The sequence below is a fragment of the Malania oleifera genome, chromosome 5, assembly GCF_029873635.1.
Source record: "Malania oleifera isolate guangnan ecotype guangnan chromosome 5, ASM2987363v1, whole genome shotgun sequence".
NCBI classification, from domain to species: Eukaryota; Viridiplantae; Streptophyta; class Magnoliopsida; order Santalales; family Ximeniaceae; genus Malania; species Malania oleifera.
The window spans coordinates 26,004,269-26,019,724 of record NC_080421.1 but is presented as its reverse complement, the minus strand read 5'-3'; the positions used below and the strand labels follow the sequence as shown (position 1 = coordinate 26,019,724).

The 15,456-nt window shown below is 35.9% G+C and overlaps 1 non-coding gene across 1 annotated transcript; it reads left to right on the top strand.

The window, feature by feature from the left end:
- The first annotated feature begins 1,628 nt into the window (after positions 1-1,628).
- LOC131156838 (small nucleolar RNA R71) lies at positions 1,629-1,734 on the top strand. The gene has a single exon (XR_009137107.1). It is a non-coding gene; the product is annotated as a small nucleolar RNA R71 (small nucleolar RNA).
- Positions 1,735-15,456: the final 13,722 nt, after the last annotated feature.

The following is a 15,456-nucleotide window of genomic DNA, read 5'->3' as shown; positions in this document are numbered from 1 at the left end:
GCATAGGGGAGAGAGGAGAGATGATAAAGAGGGAAGTAGAGATATACCTGGGTGAAGAAGTGAGGGAAAAGAAAAACTAAAACTAAGGAAAAATGTACCTAACAATAAAACAGGATAAAACAAAATGAAAAGAAAGGAAAGGAAAACATCACAGTCTATCTGGCGGAGGCTTTGGAGGAATTTCATCTAGTGGATGCAGTTTTATAAATTGAACTGGCGAGTCTCCAAATTTGAGCCGCCACAATGAACCGGTCTTATTACCTACACGAAAGTTAGCCTCAAATGAATTAATGCTCTTCAAAATACCATACAATACATGTGCAGATTGACTTTCTTGTTTTAAAAAGAAAGGATCTTTATTCAGTATGTTTTCTAGGAAATTTACTTCTTTAAGAACTAGTTGTTGAGGAAAATTTTTCGGAACATTTACCTTTAGTTCTTTAGAAGCATCAATATTAAAATTTTTACCTAAATCCTTGAAAGTTGAACTCTCACCATTCTACTCAACTTCTTCATCTGGTGCACCAATCACCTTACTGTTGTAAAGATTTGCTTCAGCATTGCAATCCTTGACATTCACTACAGTAGGCAATGACGGTTCCATGGCTGTCACTTGCACTTGGATATCTAGCTGGGATGACAGCTCCTTCAATTTTGGGCTCGCTTCCTTCGACTTTTCTTTAGCTTCATCTGTCTCAGTTGCAACTTCAGGTTTTAGGGCAACTGTTTGTCTTTCAATGAGTATCTCAGGTCGAGGAACTTCTTCTTCACTTCTCAGAGTACTAACAACCTTCTCTGTCTTAAAAGGATCCCCTAAGACATCATGTACTTGTTGATGTTGTTGCCGGTATACCTGAGGATCAAACTGAGGTTGTTCCGGAAATTCCTTTTTTTCCAGGGTGTTCAATGTCATGCTCATCTTAGTCAAATCGGTGTTTAACTCGTTGATGGTGCTCTGCAATTCATTCATGGTCTAAGTGTTAATCTGCATAAATTTCTGAAGTGTATTAGCCATCTGTGTCATGCTATCCTCAAATGATGTTGTCGGTGAAACAAGAGATTCCTTAGATTGAAATTCTAGAAGTGTGTAGCTCTAATAGATCTGCTATGAGTGATACTGATGCAGAGGAGCAAATGAATAATATGTCGGTTGCGAAGGAAGTGCATAAGACTGAGGAGGCTGTTGAAATTGTGAAAAAGATGGCTCAGATTGATTATTCTCCCATGAGAAATTCAGGTGATTCCTCCATCCCGGATTGTAGGTGTTCGAGAATGGCTGATTTGGAGCATTGTTAACCCAATTTGCCAATAACATTTGGTCAGAACTACTCTTCTTTTCTAATTTTTCTACCCTCATTTCCAGTGCAGCAACAAGAGCCTTAAGATCATTCTCCTCTTTGACCTCATATTTACCTCCACCAACGATTTCTCTAAGAGGTTGTACTGCCATTGGTGCCTAATCATATCGTGTATTCCATTGTTTGGCACTTTCAACTAAGTAATCAAAGAATGACAGTGCCTAATCTGGCTCCTTTTAGAAGAATTCTCCATTGCACATAGTCTAGACAAACTATTTGCATTCAAAAGTAAGACCTGTATAGAAATAATTGGCTAACCTTCAAGATTCAAACCCGTGATGTGGACAAATATTTATCAGATCCTTGAACCTCTCCCAACAAGCCTGAAAAGTCTCGTCATCCTTCTGCATAAACTGACTGATCTGTTCCTGCAGGTACTAGGTTCTTTAAAAAGAAAAGAATTTGTATAAGAACTCACGTTGCATATCAATCCAACTATTAATAGAGTTAGGCCTCAACGAGTTAAACCAGATTTTCACCTTATCCTTCAAAGAAAAAGGAAATAAGCGGAGCTTGATATACTTATCGTTTCCAATAAAGGTGGTACAGGTCAACTCAAAGTTTGTCAAATGTTGATACGGACTCTCAGAGTCTACCCCATGGAATTGGGGTATGACTGACAACACTCCAGGCTTAATCATGAAATTCGGTGCGTCATGTGGTAAAGCAATGCAAGAAGATGTGGTGGTGCGTGTAGGCTGTAAAAAATTCATAAGCGTGCATGGTGTAGGTGTAGCCATAATTTTTTTTTTTTTCAAAACCTTTTTTTTTTATTCATGAAGAAAAGCAAAATAAAAGAGAAAAACACTAGTTTGAAACTAAATCTGGTATTCCCCGAACAACGATGCCAAAAACTTGACTCACTCTAAGAATGAGCAGTTCGAAAGCTATCCCAAGTATAGGAGTTCAATTGTATAATAATTAGCCTAATGGCCAGATCGTCTCCTTAGAGAATGCAGTTTAATTCCAAATTCTGTGTAATTCCAAAATAAAATAAGAAAAGAAAGGTTTACTGAACACAGTTCAGATTCGGTTCCTAGGATGTTTGAGATTTTTGCAATGAAATTTAACCCTAACTAAAGATTTAATACACGTAAAAATTACCAATCAACTTGCTAATTTAATAAAGACAAACTAATTTAAAATCAACCTTAACGTAAGAACAAAAACCCTACAATATCTCAACTAAATAAAAATAAACTAAACTAACTGATAAAAAAAACTCAACTAAATAAATAAACTAGTTTTAATAGAAAACAACCCAAATAAGATTCAACTCCAATAATAATAAAAGACTGAACTTGATAATATAAATAAACTCCAACTAAATAAAAGTATCAGATTTTATATTAAGACCAAGCAAAATTAAAATCTAACAAGATTACCGAACACAAACTTGATTAATAAATACCCAAAGCAATTATTTGAATCCTAAAACAATATTTAAATAAGAAAAATACAAATTACATTGAATACTCCAAACAAAATTCTAAAGCACAAATTAATTCAAAGCGGGAAATAAGAAACAAATTAAAACTTAATACTTCTCCAAAAAAATAAACTTTAAAATAGTTTCAGAAAAATAAAGAGAGAGAGAGAGAGAGAGAGAGAGAGAGAGAGAGAGAGAGAGAAATCAAGCCGTGAGAGAGAGAGAGAGAGAGAGAGAGAGAGAGAGCTGCAGAGAGTGGCCGTGAGGGAGAGAGATTGGGGAAGCCTCAAGCTGCTGTCCGAAGGTCCCTCCTACTGTGCTGCTTTCGGGTTGGTGTGTTGGTGGTGAGGGAGAGAGAAAACAGCGTGGTGGGCAGGCCGGAGCTGTTGTGTGGCCGGAGCTGGTATTGGGCGAAGGTAGTCGGCTGGAGTTGCGGTGGCTGCCGAAGAAGAACAGAGATAGAGAGAGACGAGAGAATTCAAGAGAATGAGAGCTGAGAGACTAACGTCGGAACTGAGAAGGCTGAGAGATTGAGAGAGAACAGAGAGCTGGAGAAAACAAGAGCTGAGAGAGGCGAGAGCCTGAGAAAGCTGAGACACCCCTACTGCTGTGGCGCACCCAGAAAAAAAAACCCTTCAAATTTTTTTTAAAAAAAAACCTAAAGTAATGCCTGCCTTTTTTTATTCCCCTCAGGCGGCTGCCCAAAGAGACCCAGCGCACACACGGAAAAATAGCCCTTCACGCATGCTTCACATGGGCTTGCTGCATGGGTGGGCCACATCAGCCCACTAAGCCTCCTTTTTTTTTTTTCTTTTGTTAAAGCCCTCCAGGCCTCATCTCACATGTCTCCAAGCCTTTTCATGTTCATGGGCCTGCTTCACACACGACTTCACGTGCATGAAGCCCATCTGCTGCCACTCACACACGCACACGGCCACTATATGTTTTTATTTTTTTTTCTTTTGCATTACTTCAATTTTCTTGCATTCACGTGATTCTTCACAACTTCCTTTCATGCAAGCACACGGCCATTCGGACACAAGTTCGATCATGCGGCCTCAAACAAATACGTGCATGGCTTCACATACGTTTTTAATTTCAATTTTAATTTACAAAAATTGTCTTGCAATCTTAAAACATGAATGGCCGTAAATTTACGATAAAAATAGGATATTTATCTCAAGATTATCAAATGAGCTCAACGTTAAAAATATTAGGCATAATTGGACATTTAATTAGAATTATAATCCTAAATGCACAATTTTAAATGCCTAATTATGCAACATTGATACGTAATCATATGCTATAGAAAACCATTAGGCTATCTGGTATACTCTCTTTGATTTAAAGATTCGGGAAATATTTTATTTACAGACGGCATGCTACCAAAATTTTGTTAAATTTTTTTCCAAAATAATCAAAGCCAAAAAATCAAGTGCTAAATGTTTATAATATTATACATGGTTAAATTGTTATTGAAAGGATGAGTGATTGCTAAATGATGATTGATCTTCGTCCTAAATTGAAAATGCATGCATAAGAACATATATAAAGGAGTTGAGCACCATTCTTAGAAATAGAGCATACAAAACCCATTTACATCATGTGCTTGGCTTTTTTAATATTAAGGCTCTTCCAAAAACCCTAACCATCGTATCCAATTCTTAAAGCTTTATGATTAAATATGGGTTGTTCTTGGTTATGAATACAAAATCATGCCTTAATATAGTATGTATGTACATATATGGTCAAACATTGTATACTAGCTAGCTAATTTCTTGTGAAATTATTTTTTTGTAGGATTTGCGACTGTCATAACACTACGACAATGTCAGACACTACAGTCGGTTCGAATGTGCGCAAGTTTTGACTTTTTTGTATTTCTTGTTAATTGAAAAAAATTAATTTGTATATTTTAATTTGAATTTGTACTTGTATGTATTTTAATTTTTAATAATTTTTGAATGTTTTAGTAATTCTGGTTTCATTTTATGTATGCTAAAATGTAATTATAAGTTTTTATAAGAATTTTCAAAAAAAAAAAAAAAAAATTCAAAGCATTAGTGACGGTTTGCAAAACCATTACTAATAATGGGAAGATGAAGTATTAGCAATGGTTTAGAAACCGTCACTATAGAGTCAACATTATAAGGCCAAAATTGTCACTAAATGCCAAATATTAGTGACGGTTTCACAATTGTTACTAATACTTAATTATTAGTAACAGTTTTAATAACCGTCACTAAAAAGTGTACCATTAGTGACGGTTATTAGATCTGTCACTAATACAACCGCTTTAGTGACGAAGTTGAACTGACCATGTTAGCCCTGACAGCTACACTATTTTGATTTATATGTTTTGATGACCTATTTGTTGTTCCTAGTATTTTCCATCCTTGCAGATCTTATCTAGTATAAGTACAAAGTGTTAGATACACGGAGGTACCAAATCAGAAGCAAAGATCGGACCGAGTAGACATCAAATAGGAAAGATCAGAAGGACGCTAACTTAGAAGCACAAAAGCACATCCCGAAGTTTTTATTGTGTATAAATTAATTGTAATAAGGGTTGTGTGAGTGAGTGCATATTGTAACTCTTGCGGTGTGTATCTTGCATGATTTTTGAGTAAGAGTTGAGCCATTGTATAAGCATACTAGGACACATGAACATATAAGATCTGCACAAAAGTAAGAAACTCACAATTCATGGTTTTCAAGGTAAAAACAAGGAGTTTGTCAAAATAATCCTACACTCAATTTAGTTTTCAAAATGGGACAAGTGTTAAGTAATATACGAGTTATAAACATTTTCATAACTTGGTCCCGGTTTTGCAAAACTAGTTGTATGCCCTAAAGTCCTAAAAGTCAAGCATATTTTTATAAAGGACATATTAAGCATATAAGATATCAAAATAAATTTTAAGTGTGTTTTCATAAAACATGATATCTTATATTCAAGGAAAAATCATTTGTACAAGTATTGATCTTTATTAGGCTTAATATATTTTATATACTTTTGTCCAAGAATGTTTTAAGTCATTAAAATGCTTTTTGATAATGAAAAACAAAAAAATCGTTACTAACGTAGTGCAGCCTTGAGTCCTAAACACCTTTCGGTATTTGGGGCATAACTTTTGCTAGAAAAGTACAAAAAGGACGATCTTGGTGTCCCTGGAAAGTTAAGACAAAATTCTACAACTTTCATGTTGATTACTTTTTCTGATTCAGGGACCTCATCGACGAACACATGGGATTCTTCGACGAGTGACAGTGTGTGATTAGTCGACAAGAGCGTGGACTCATTGACGAGTCCAATGGCCAAAACAGCTCCAACGGGCAGAAAACAGCTAGTTTACCAAATAAAATGATTTTTCTTCACCCTAACGGCTAGTTAATGGCTCCTTTGGCTCTTGGGCTATAAATACAAGTTATTAGACTTGTATTAACATGGTTTTGAACATTGTTGATCATATTTGTGAAAAATATCATTTTATCCAAAACCTAAGCTCTTTGTACTTTGCGTTTTAGTTATTCTTCACAAGTGCTCAATCCTCTCTTACTCACTTATCTTGTAAGATTCATTCTGTTGGAATTGGTGTATTCCCAAGAGGGGGGTGAATTGGAATTTTAAAATTTATCTCCTATGTTAAAAGATATACCAGTATAATACAACCTATGGTCTTTCTATACAATTCTAAATGCGCCAATAATATAATATACAAAAATTTAAATCAAGCGCATCATTCACACCATAACATACATGTACAGTAAATATAAAGTACAGAAATATAAACAAGGCACACGATATGTTATCAGGGTTTGACCAACTGTGCCTACGTCCCCGCCTCTAGCTCGCAAGCCTAGATTCCACTAAAGGCTTATTTAACGGGTGGAGCGGCACCGATTACAACCAGGTCAATTATCATAGGGCTGACCTCAACCTTTACAGTCAGCTCAGTTAGCGGGGCTGACCTCAACCTACACCTTAACAGGATGGTGCACCTAACTTTCCTTACCGGGTCTAAGCCAATTCAGGACTATTTCAAAGGGCTAATCTTCTTCTTTAGGCCCGTGCCTGAAAATACATTATTATGTTCACAATCAATGGAATTGGTACAGTGATTATACTTTCTTGTAAAGCCGATGTGTACCCAGTTACGTGCAATCACATACACCACCAATAAGATATAATGAGTAAGCTCAATGTGGTTTAATATATCAACTCTCAAATATATTTGCAATCGATGTAGTCAGTACGTGAGAGTGTAATCAATATAATCTTTGTATCACAAGATGTATTTAATCTAAGTGCTCAAACAAAGATATTAGCCAAACAATATATATATATATATATATATATTTCAATTAGCAGATTTTCTCAATCGTATGAAGCTCGAGTAATGTATATGCTTGGTTTGCAAAAGGAGTTTAATCTTTGTATTTAGAAAAAGATATAAATCAATGAATATTAGAACAAAGATTTTTATCACATAAAAAAATATCTTTTCAAAGGTTTGTCAAGATAAAACACACAAGATATTTGAAAATGTTTTGAAAAGATTTTGTAACCAAAATGAAATACGAACTTCATAAGATATTGTAATGAATATGCAATACTCAGAAGTTCAATAGAAGTCTTCTTAGGAGAGACTTATTAACAAAGTCCCCTAAAAATATTTAAGGTTTTGCTCTAAAAAAAATCGTATCAATCAAGCACAACACTTAGGAGAGCAAACGTAATCAAGACTCAAAACAACTTACAAAGGATTTTTGGCAGTATAAGAAGGTAAGAATGAGTGTATGAAGCTCATAAATGAGTAGTATGAATTTTGGATTTTGAGAGAAAATTTGCTAATTTAGTTTTCTAATCTTCTCACTAATTATTCCAAATGAAGGGGTATATATAAACTTCCCCCTGATTGTAACCGTTAGGGACACAAGTGGAATAATTAGAAAAATTTTAATAATATTTAATTAATTTAACCCTGTTTAAAAAAGTTAACTGCGGTAAAAAATTCAGAGCAACCCGAGAGCACCAGACGACCAGGACAAGTTCGGTTGACCGAAGTTCTTATGGTTCGGTCGACCTGGAAAGATATGAACTATGAGTTCAGTCAACCGGACTTATATATCCAAAGGCAAATTTCCCATTTTTACGAGGTTCGGTCAACCGGGCAGATTTGAACTAAGTCAGTCGGTCGACCAGACCGTTGAGTTCCCACACGTGGGAACTCGTCAACCAGGTTGGTGATATACAAAATAATCTCGATCGACCAAGAAGTCAATAAAGTTGACTTCAGGGGAGTTCGGTCGACCGGGGTCAAATGAATTGCAAGAGTTCGATCGATCGGGCTGTGGTCAACCAGTTGACCCGATCCTAAGTCGGTCGATTGAGGGCAAATTGTTCATGAAATGCCGGTCAACCAAGTGTGCACATTTAGTGCATTTCAATCCTTTTTCAGCCAACCACACCCTATTCAAATGACTAACACATACAAGTGAGTGAGTGAGTGAGTGTCCTAGGGTCATTTCCAGGTCTTTTTGAAAACACTGAAAAAATTCGGGTTCGGTCGACCCAAGGGTAATCCCTAAGGTCTTTCTAAGGTTATTTTCATTTTGAGCTTACCTCACTTACCATGCAGGTGATGCATACAAATATTACAAGCTAGACCCTATTTACTATTACAGACCCATGATGAATATGGAAATTATATACAATCATAAATGAGGTCTTCAAGGCTTCAATTTCAACTAGGGTCTTCATTTTACTCCAAGTCTCTGAGTGCTATCAAATGGTATTGCCAAGATAAACCTGCACATCAACTCTGCAGACATTAAATATCTTAGTATTTTTCATAATCAAAACATGGTATGACCTATAGGGTCAACAATCTCCCCTTTTTGATGATGATAAATGTTTGCCTACTTCTCCTCCTTTTGGCAACAGCAAAAGCGGCCATAAAAATTATAGCTCTAGGCAATGGGTAAAAATTATTTTTATACACAATAAGTTTTGGAAAATTTTCAAAAAATTTTGGCAGAGTGCGGTTTGAAAATAGGACATTCCAAAACAAATCTTGTATAAAAAAAATGACCTGTTTGAGTTCATAGGACCTAGCAATTTATCTACAACTACCCAAACAGTTCCAGTATGATCAAAATATAAAATAGAGTTATAACCTTCAGTCATTCAAGAAATATAATAGTCATACAATGCAAAAAGAATGACAAAGATAACCTCAGCAATTAAACACACAAACAATATAACTGGTCATTTAAATGATTTAACTGACATGAAAACAAGGTTAGACTATAGGTACACACAAACCATTTGCAATTGAAACATATCATAAGACCCGTGGAAGATTTGAGTTAAAGGCACACAACATATGATACCAAAAAGAGGGTTTGAGTATAAAAACAGTCTAACCAATTCATATGCATTTTCTTACGAAGTTACTGAACCAATTATGCAATTTTGAAAAACATTTATGTATATAATAATAATGATGCAAGAGAAAAAGTTTGAGTTTTGAAGATAGTTCTTGCCATAAAGTATTGCAATAAATATATATATATATGTATTTATATAAATATATATGTAACGATCTACTTAATTTCTATATATATATATATAGAAATTTTTAAAATAATACAAAACCAATATAATAAATCCAGTAGATCATAATCAACCTAAACTCGTGGGTATCAAGGATACGTCAGAAACACAATACGGAAGCCTAAGCAGTAGAAAACATAAAATCATAAACATCTCATAATATCATACACATAATATCCATCTCAATACTAGAGTTATTACATCCATCGTATTTATAAATACACATTCCAAAAAAGAGTCCTAGGGTCACTTCTCACAAAACCCATCTGACCCTAGCAAAATACTTACCCTTCAAAAAGGGCAGGTCAGTTGTATCTATGTCAGTGAAACTTTATCTGTTCTTCTATCAGGGGCTCCTCATATAATTAGGGGTGAGACACCTCTCAGTAAGGGAAATAAACTAATACTAGTGTGTGGAAACATGAATTTTCTTGTGTTGTACATAAACCATACATAAATATAATTAGTAAACTGTTTGTATCATATCTGGGAAAGCATATACTATCATAGTATGACAGAACATACTACATTTTCATAAACATAATTCATCTCATATAATAATAATACGAAAACAACCCTGGTAGGTTAGCTAGCTGTTATCATGTATTACCCCCACATGATTGGGTTGTGTGGCCCGAAGGCGAGACCTAACAATGGTTGGCCGACCACTGCCAAGTCAAAAGTACAGTCTGTAAGTCTGATGGGTCTGCCAGACCTGGTCCATGCACCAGGGGTGGCCACACTTCTTAAACCACATCAACTATCCATCCTCAAGCTACTCCGTACAACAGCGTTAACACAATATCATGATGATCATGAACACATAGCAGCGGTACCATGCAAGTGCTAGCCTAGACCAAGTCAACCAAGTTCTGATAATCAAATTGTGATACATGAATATTTCATATTAATAATTGCTAAGTTAATATCATCACATCATTTTGCATATATATATGTACATCATGAAAAATCATCGGCCCATACGCCGGCATTTCATATTTTACCATAGCACGACCTGTACATCTGCAAAACATATCTATAGCTTGGCCCATACGCCAGCAAAACATATCCATAGCTCGGCCTGTACGCTGGTTTTCCATTATAAAAATCCATAATATCATCATGTTCCCAGAAAACGATAATTCATCATAAAATCTACTCATGCCACACAAAATGGGTATTATATATATCCAGAACATATCATCATTTTCAGCATTATTTCCCAACATAATACTCATATATATATATATATATATATATATACATATATTTTCATGAAATCAAATGCTATACAATTCTACTCATAATTTTCATAAAACAACTAACTTAGTTTATCCTCTTACCTAATTCCTAAAAAGCCCTTAAAAAAACAGTCTTGCACCTGTAAGGTTTCCTATTCAACACCCTGAAAACAACATTTTTCAAAATAGAAATTCAGTATTTTTACGCGTATTACATTCCCTACAACTGTAGGGAAGGCCAAATACTAAGTAAAAGTCTTACCCTGGATTTGGGATTAATTCCAACTTAATCCCACCAATGATCCATTCCAGCAGAGTTGAAGAAAACTTTTCCAGGAGTATCGTGGTGGCCTCGGATTGTCGAACCGGCAAAAGATTGACCCGAAATCCTAGAGAGAAGGAGGGAAAATCGAAATGAGAGAGAGAGAATTCCTGCAGCCAAAAATGGCTGAAAAATCTCGTTTAGGGCTACTTATACTATGGTCTTCGTCAACGAGTCACGTCACCTCGTTGACAAGGTCTAGAAGGCAACTGATTAGCGAACTCTCCCCCTCGTCGACGAAATTCAGAATCACTCAAATATCCTCTCGGTATCTTCTCGTTGACAAAATGCACCCTCGTCGACGAGCCCAAAGTGCCACATCGTCGACGAACGCAAAGCGTTCGTCTACGAAGTCTACTGCTACCCTTTTTTACGAATTCCATTTTTTCCCTCTCTTTAATATTTAAATGTCATTATTCTTCGAGTCATTACAATATATCCCCCTTATGATATTAGCTTAAAGTATTGGGGGTTGCTTACCAAAATCAAATTTAAAGATCATGCAAGCAACCAATAAATTTTCTGGTATTTCTATTAAGCATATACTAAAATATAACCAGAAAATCACAACCACAATGATCCTAAATATGTCAAACACTTTAAAGCAATGATCATATGGCAAATCAAGTGACTGTGGCAACAACTACATATTTCAACTTATGATTTTCAATAATAACTTTTCATTCAAGCACATGCCACACTTGATTCAAAACGAATCTAAGTTAAACATATTTGTGAGCAAAACGAAATAGGAATTCATGTTTAGATGCTCTCCCTGTCAATTTGAGTACGTGTCTAGATTCTTTAACTACTCATACTAACCAAAGATTAATTTCAATATTCTTAGTAGTATAAGTCATCAATCCAAATCTTTAAAATCAACTATACTGAGTATTTGTCAATTACATTTGTCACTTGTTTAGTATAGTTGTCCCTATAGACCGTAGATGCATCAGAGAGTATATTCTAAGCCATGCAATAACATTCATGTCCCAAGAACATTCCATATCAAATCATAAAACTTCAAGCACGGGATATAATGTTCAAGGATTTCATAAGAGCCTCAATAATTCAATAGACGAAAGTGATGTATATGGGTCATTTATGCTTCCTATAGGGATGGATTTAAACCTTTTTAAACGGTTGATGATTATGTTAGGATGAAGTTTAATTATCGATTTGGTTTCACTCATCCTTTCAAAAATATTTTAATATCAATTTTATCATAATTATCTTTAGCACAAGGTTTTATTTTGGGAAAATTCCTGTCAAAATTTTGGCAGCATACCGTCTGTAAATCAAACATTTTCCCATAAAACCTATATTTAATAGGTTCAATCAAGCAATTTATATTTCAGTTCAAGGCACACGAGAACCTATATCCTCTACCAGTATGCAATTCTCATCAATTGCATTCGCCATGTAGGAGGCTTTCAACACAGGCATGTAATTCAGTAGTATAATCAACAAATGATACAAAAGATAAACTATCCATTAGAAGATATACTCATTTAACACATAATAAATAGTAGGAATTCAGTGCTTTTCATATGAAGACATATGGGCATAAAAGATAAAAATCATGAGAGCATTTAATGTATATATATTCATGAAGAGAAATGCTCCCCCTGAGTTATGCACTTATTCAATTTATACCTTTTCTTAATTACCTACTTTCTTTAGCCAAGGTTATTAAGATTTTCAATGAGTTTAGACTTGGCAAGAATGCTTTAGGCTTATTAGACCAAAAGTTCACAATGAATATTTCTTTAAGTGTACTAAGCCTATCTCTGCCTCTTTTCTTATGAATCTTAATACGTGAGAGAGGCCCAAGCTAGAATGGCTTTCGACTTAAAATTACACAAGCATAGGTCCACTTGAATTTTATACATTCATCTAGATTGAGACCTAGGCGATCATATGAGCCATTCAACTTATTTCAAAGGATATGAAGCTTTAAGGGATATGACTTAACGTTTTGAGAGTTATGTGTATGAAGTAGATTAAATACTCTTAAAGATTATAATTTTTGTTAAGTTCGAAGAGTAATCAATATAGGTGGACATGTTTCAAGATATTTTCATGGAAATGGATAGGTCCAACCGCTTAGGCAAAGAGCATTTATGAGTATTTAAATTTTCTTGAACAATGCTCTTCGGAGAATGGAAAGTACCCTATAGATATAATTACAATCTAAAGTAAGGATACAAGTAGATAGGTGAAACCTTAGCGAATATGATCATGGTTTGGTAAAGATTTCCTATGAAGGGAATAGGTGAATCAAGATTAGAGAATTTAAATATTAAACTCAAAGGGAATAATTTGATTTAATAATAAAATACGAATTCCCTAGTGGGTGCCTCTAATTTTGATTGTGAGAGGGATGTCTTATTATTAGCACAAGATAGATATGGAATTTGTTATCGTTACTTATACCTAAAGTGATGACCAGGTTTTGATTAATGAGATTAGGGTAAAAGATATATAGAATAGGATGGATCCCTAAAGCTCATTTCTGTGCAATGGACAACAGTATGCTTAAACTTGTGATTTTCATGTTAGCATGGGTTAAGCATTTTGAATTAAATACCGGGCATAGATGACATGTCCATTTGGAAGTGGATAAAGATTCTTAGTATAACAAGATAGTTTAATGAGTGTGTATACTAAGATTTTTATTTTAAACAACAATCACTTCACAAACCACAGTCATCACAACCCCCTAAACCTAAACCTAGGATCTAATTAATAAAAATGAGACACAAGAAATTGAACGTGGTTCCCTCTAATATTGAGGCACGTCCACGAGACATGACGATCCAAATCCACTATCACCAAATTCGTACAAAGTGGGCACAAAAGGGACATGCCTTACAAATTCATAAAAGTGTATAACAAATGGAGTAAGATGAAAAAACCTCACCAAATGTTGTGAAGAAAGCTCCAAGATCCAACCAAAATCAAGCACAAATATTAGCACAACCAAAAATCCTATTATGCTAATAATAACCTCTTTCTCTTGCGAGAACAAGATCAAAACCAGGGGCTACAACTTGCTGGAGAAAATGACAGGCAACAAGCTACGGGCGTGAGTAACTGCTGCAAGCGGAGGAAGTGCTACAGAGGAAGCTGCTGCAGAAAACGAAGAAAGAAAAAATCTTGGGCTAGAGCTAGGGGTGAGCATAATTCGGGGAAAACCGAATAAACTGAATTAACTGACCGAAATTGGTCGGTTCGGTTCGGTCAAAAAATTCTGTTCGGTCGGTTCGGTTATGCTTTCCAACATTTCAGTGAATCGGGTTTCGATTCGGTGAATGGAGAATATTAATTCGGTTAACCGATTAACCGAATTAATAATTAATTAAATTTTAAATATAAATTAGTAAATTAAAATCTGGTTATTCATTATTCTGGTATTCCCTCTCAGACTCTCAGACTCAGTCTCACACTCTCATTGCTCTCAGAAGCCAAAACGCAGAAGGCCCTCCCTCACTAGCAGTGAGTCACTGCCTCTCTTTTGCTCACCTGAGCTCGGTCCTCTGCAGTCCACACCACCAGACTCCATCTTCACACGATGCCATCGTCTGTGTCCATCACCGTCGCCATCGCCGGCCATCATCACCAACACAGACTACACAATCACTGCTCTCTGAAATCGGAAGGCCATCACTGAGTCACTGCCTCTCTCTCGCTCATCCGAGCTCACTGCTCCGCACCACCATCACCGTCGCCGTCCATCGTCACCAGCACACAAGTTCCCTCTCATTCTCATTTCTCTTCTTTCGCGCACATACCAATTCACTGAGAAGTGAGAACCACCCCCAACTCATCCTCCTCATCGACGTCAAGCTCGCCTGAGCCCAATCGTCTCCCTAACCACCTCTCCTCTGCGAGTCCGCATCAGTCTAGAATCTGGATAGTGGATACACCTTCCCGGCTTCCCCCCTTCCCTCACTTCTCGGATACACCTTCCTGGCTTCCCCCCTTCCCTCACTTCTCGGTTAAATTCGGTTAACCGAATTACCCGAAAAAGAAATTCGGTCGGGTTCGGTTCGGTGAGGCCAAACGGTTCGGTCGGTTCGGTTAACAATATTCTTTAACCAAAATTTTTGATTAATTCAGTTAATTAACCGAATATGACCGAACCGACCATTTGCTCACCCCTAGCTAAAGCAATAAAATGGAGAAGAAAGATAAAAAGTCTACAGAGCTATGCGTGAAGGCTTGCTACTACCGGCATGAGAAAACTGCTTCCTTGACAAGCCAACAAAAAATTTAAAAAAATACCACTTTCCAATTCTTGAGCCCCACAAGGAGGGGACACCCAACAGTAGTTTGGTGTAGAATTTTGTCAGTTCTTCTAAAATTTCACTTTGACTCAACATCATTTCCATTTTTTGACTAGGGAGTTGATATGTACTTTGGCTCTTTTGTCTTTCATCACCATGGAGGAGAATTTTTTATTCCTACCTCCTAGGTTAAGCCAT